This window comes from Magnolia sinica, chromosome 7, assembly GCF_029962835.1.
Source record: "Magnolia sinica isolate HGM2019 chromosome 7, MsV1, whole genome shotgun sequence".
Classification (NCBI taxonomy): Eukaryota; Viridiplantae; Streptophyta; class Magnoliopsida; order Magnoliales; family Magnoliaceae; genus Magnolia; species Magnolia sinica.
Window position 1 is genome coordinate 16,295,036 of NC_080579.1, and position 5,705 is coordinate 16,300,740.

The window sequence follows — 5,705 nt, forward strand, 5'->3', positions numbered from 1 at the left end:
CAATTTAGTTTAATTTAAAATCTATTAAAACCTAGAACCATTATAAAGTGAGTATTGGACATTGAACTTTGACATTCAAATCTCTACTCCAACTTGGTTCTTCTGGGCTGCTACAACGAAGGAAAAATTCAGGTATTTTACGTTTGTGTAATTTACTTTCATTTGGTTTTCTTTTGGGATTTTCCAGAAAAATCTCATTGTATTTGTTATCTGAGAAGAGCCAGGAAAACTCAGAAGAGGGGTTTTTTTAATTGTGTAAGCTCACAAAGAAAAACACAATTGTGAAAGTTTTACGTGAACCTAGAAAACCTATCTTTGATAGCGAACGCTGATATCCCCTGTGTGAGGATATTAGGAGTGGAGTAGCGATGTGTGGCTATTGTTGAACAGTTAGTGAACACACAGGCGAACCACTATAATTCTTTGTCTTATGGTTTGAATGCTTGCTTAAGTTTTATATCTCTTTTCATTCAGATTTGTGGAATGTATGTATAGATGTGAATGTTGTAAAATTTACATTTCAAGCACAATGGGAATGTTGTAATAATTTAGTTTGAAATTCTGCAATTTATTTCAATTCCTTGTTATTTATTTATTCCTCTCCGGTTTGAGTTTTTGATACAAAGGACGTTCTAAAAATAAGGTTGTCCTGCCATAAACCCTTGGTTTTTATGGTGTGAGGTTGTCCTTATAACTGAATTCGTATCAACCTCTCAATTCTTGTTTAGAGAGGTTACTTTTATTTCAGCATTATGATTTGATTTAGTTTATTTGGCTATCTATATTTCTTTATTCCGCTGTTAAAGTTTTATTTTGGCATCGTCCTATTCAACCCCCCTCTAGGACGTATAGCTAGGCCATTTCACAAGCCCCAGGGACAACTACATCAGATCGGCCTCCCAAGGGCCCGGCCTTGGCCCTTCCAGTCGGATCCCGAGGTATCCTCTTTAATCCTGTGGCGCGACCTTTGCCTTTTGGGCTCGCAGTCTTCTTTGCTGGAGGCCGGAGCAGTATCACCTCAAAGGGACCTTTTAAGTCCCTACGCTCGGAGTTTGTACTCTCGGACTTGGATTCCTCACCCATTGCTCGAACTATTTAGACTTCATTTGAACCGTTTGACATAATGTGTTTAAAGCAAAGCAAAGGAAGGCTTGGGAAGGAGAGAACTCACATGAAATCACCCTCGGGGAGACGATTGGCAGCGTAAAACTCTGAAACTCTCTTGAGGGATGGAATGCAGGAGAATCAAAATGAAAGCGGAAGGCGCCTTTTATAGCCTTAATCGATTATGTGTAATCATTACAGATAGCTGTCTCTGGAGCCAAAGCGACATGGTGCCGAGGCTTACTGAATACATGGCAGCTAGTTATTCATCTGAGCTACCCTCCGAACCGTTTACCGCCAGCACTGAAGAGCATTCAATGCGTCGATGATGCTCCACCTCCCAAGGTCCACGCGACAGCACCATACTCACCCAAGTCATTCAAATCCCTAACTGCCGCTATGTGTTCACCCACTACAAGCTCAAATCCAAAAGGTCACCTCCGAACTACGGTGCCTCGATCGCGAGGAGTAATGATCACGACTGTTTGTTTCGATGTTACTGACTCATCATTGGGGAGGGAATGCCAGTTCACTTTCCCTGGCATTTACTCCTTAAGTCCGAGTTCGAACTCAAAGAGTAGGGGGCTTCTGTTAGGGGAAAAGATGGGCTAACCTTAGAAGAGATGGACTCGGCTCGACCAACCAAATGAACTCGCCATAGCCAAACGAAGTCTTAGCTCGTCAGCATAGCTTGTCTAGTCCTAGCTTGGTAGTAACCAAAGCTTGGCTTCCAAGTTCTTTTGTAAGGCTTTCACATCAACCTAGAACCTAAAAGAAGCCATTACACTTTCGACCTGACTGCTTCCGACCCAACCCTTCTCGCCAAGTACACCAGGATCAGCTCACCTATGGGCTCAGACTATCGCAGGTGAGACCTAAACTTTGAGGTCAGATCGGATGAGAACATGGTCAATGGTCACATTGAGGGGTCAACTCCGGTAATGCATGACAGGAGTAACACCCGATGCACGATCTTAGGGTAACCGACTACATCACTGGTTGTGTACATCTCGCCTAATGGTTGAGATTGTGCCGAGAATGGCGGGTACGATTTCTTCAATCAAAAGGTATAAATAGGAGATGAATCCATTGGAACAGGTACGCAATATCTTATACCCTATGCCCCAGCTATACTACTTAGACCCAGATTCCTAGCCTGACTTTGGCATTGGAGGGTCCCCTGCTCTAGCCAGGGTCTCCTTTGTCTGTCTCTTGTGCAGGCTAATAGAGCTCGGAGCGAGCCTTCGGAGCTTGGCTAGGGTGAACCAGATTCTTGCATGAACAAAACTCATCCTGGTTTGTGAGATGCCACTGATTTGAGGATCTAATGGTCCAGATCATTTCTGCCTCTAATAAGGTATTCTCTAGTCCATCTTTGCTATGAAAGTGTCTGCGACCCACTCTACATCAGTCCTCTCGACTTCAAAAGAACTCGACCTCGAGTTCTCGTTCAACTTCAGTTCATGATACTTAGTCAGGTCTGCAAAGTTGAAAGTACATGAGATTTCCATGTAATCCGAACGATCAACAACGTAAGCATTGTCATTGATCTTTCAGAGGATCGGTACTAGTCCAATCTTCTTGTTCTTCAACTTGTTGTAGGTCCTGGTTGAAAATCACTCCTTGCATAGATGAACCATAATATTGTTGGTTATCTCGAATACCTTTTGATGACGATGCTTGTTAGCTTACGACTTTTAATTGTCTTTTAAAGCTTGTAACTTGGCTTACACATCATCATGAATGCCCTAGCTAGATTCGTTTTGCCATATTCTTTGCTGCAATACTCATGCATGGGAGCTTAGGCAAAGGGACAAGTCAAGTGTGTGGCGGGGCACTCGATCATAAATAATTTGGAATGGGGACTTCCTTGTCAAGTGGTTCACTAGATTGTTGAATGCAAACTCCACTTGAGATAAGGTCAAATCTCACTGTTTCAGCTTGGAACCTGAAATAAACCGAAGGAGGTTTCCTAACATGTTATTCACAATTTCATACTACCCATTGGTTTGTGGAAGGTAGGCATTACTGAACTGAAGTTGTGCACTGAACCGATTCCACAAAGTCGGCCAAAAGTGGCTAATGAATTTCATGTCACATTAAGAAGTAATGGTCCTAGGAACCTTGTGTAACCGCACAACCTCTTTAAAGAATGAATTCATCACGTGTGTTGCATTGAGGGTCTTCTTACATGGGATAATGTGCGCCATCTTTGAGAAACGATCTACCACCACAAACACTGAATCCAAGACACATTGTGTTCATAGGTGACCAAGCACGAATTCTATAGATAAGTCCTTTTAAGGGTCATCAAGCATATGTAACGGGGTGTGGAGGCCCGTATTCTGAGATTTCCCCTTGGAGGTCTAACAAATTTGATAGTGCTGCACCACTCTACCCACGTCATGCACCAATTATGGCCAACAATATCATTCCTTAACAAGAGCTTGCATCTTGTCTCGTTCAAGGTGTCCATTAAGGTCACCTCCATGTAACTCTTGGATAATCTGCTCACTCAGAGAAATTTTGGGGATAATGAGATTAACCACTTGTCAGTAGGGGCAAGTGTTTGATAGGTGACCTAGTTAGCCAAAGCTATAGCAACGTTCGGGCCTTGGAATTCCTCTCTAATTGGATGCGATAGGAAGTGCCTTGCGCAACAAAAGAGATGTACATGACTGGCAGTCTGTCTTTGACGAAGCGACAGTGGATTTGTTGTGTACTGACAAAATTGCTTCCATTGTATTAGAGAGCTTCTATGATTTACCAAAGCATTTGAAGCAATGCTTTACTTTATGTTCCATATTTCCAAAGGATCATTTGATAGAGAAGGCCAAGCTAATCATGTTGTGGATAGCCCAAGGTTTCATTCCCCAAATGGGAAGAGAAGACATAGAGAGGCTAGGTGGGTTATATTTTGATGATTTAGTTAGGCGTTCGTTGTATCAATTCGTAGAGACAGATGAAGAAGGTGATCGAAAGTATTGCATGATACATGACATGATCCATGACCTCTGCAAATCTATTATGACTAAGTGTTTAATCATAAAAGAGGAAATGTCGAGGAGTCAGCTTGCAAAGGCTCGCCATGCCTCATGGATTTGTAATGAGGATGTAAAATCCATTCCTTCCTTCATACTCAGGGCCAAAATTTTGCAAACACTGCTACTAATCGGATGGCCAAAAATTCTCAGCATTTTTCATCATTTTTTTTTTCACGGCTTAAAACGTCTGAGAGCATTGAATTTGAGTGGCAAAAAAATAGAAGAGCTCCCAAATTCTTTGCAGAACTTGAAGCTTTTACAATAGCTCGACTTGTCTGCCACCAATATACAAGAATTGTCGGAATTTATAAGTGGCCTATGTCTTTTGTAGACCTTAAAGCTTAATCATTGCTTTAGTCTTAGAAAACTCCCTAGAGGGATTGTGAAACTGATCAAACTAAGACATCTTGAAACCGAATGTACTCATTTGCAGTACTTACCAATGAAATTACGGTAGGACCGCTAATTTGAATAATGGAATTAGGTCCAAATGAACAATTTCTATAAACTCGAGTGATTTTTGAAAACAATCTAGATATGAGAATTCTAAGATTCATGAATGTTGGGTGGTACCTTCTCCCGGACTCAAGCGCACAACAGTAAACTTCATAATCAAGTTCGAGGTATTAATCCATCAATCAGAAAAATTTTAAACATTGAGTTCCATCGGTGTATATAGTGTAAACCCTGCTCACCATCATTAAGAGATCCAATCATCACTTTCCATACATTGACGATCAAAATAGCATTCAGGACGACCTAAACCAGAACTTGCCTTACAGTTCTTCTTTCTTTTTTCTATTGACGGTGTTCACGCCGTTTCAACCTTGAGGATCAAACCCTCACCTATAGGGAGCAGACCTATGGTGAAGACCGTTTGCCCACAACCACATGTATTGGGTAGAGCCAAGGAGGGAAAACGACCCCTCACCTATAGGGAGCAAACCTATGGTGAAGACCATTCGCCCAACCCTGGATATTTTCTTTTTCTTCAATTCTTCTTTTTCTTTTTCTATTGATCATGACGGGTAGATTGTCCAGGTTGGTTCCTTTTATGCTTAGTGATTACCAAGTTAATCCTTTAATATTGAACTGAAACCTTAATGTGAAAGCGAGATGTGACATGTGAAATCATGATTCAATCAATGTTTACAACTTCTAATTATGGATCAACACTTCAAACTTAACTGTGAAATCTAATAGATAATTGAATTTAAGAGTCATAAATCTATCATTACGTATCTTATAATTCTGAATCAAAGACGGCCATCAAAATCACTTCGCATTCACAAGAAGTTCTAGGAAAATTTTAAAATTTTCACAATTTTTGCTCAAGACCAATAAAATACTGATTAGGGGACCTAATCTCCCACCCCAACCTAAAATCTACATTGTCCTCAATGTAAAAGATATGAGCATGCAATGCACATGGGACAACGAAAGTAAAGGAAAAGTGATGGGAAGATAGTACCTGGATAATGAATCGAGAGAAAGACTTTCTAAGAAATCGCAGCATGAAAACCGGTCAGCACGAGAGTGAAGACACAAAAGCAAACT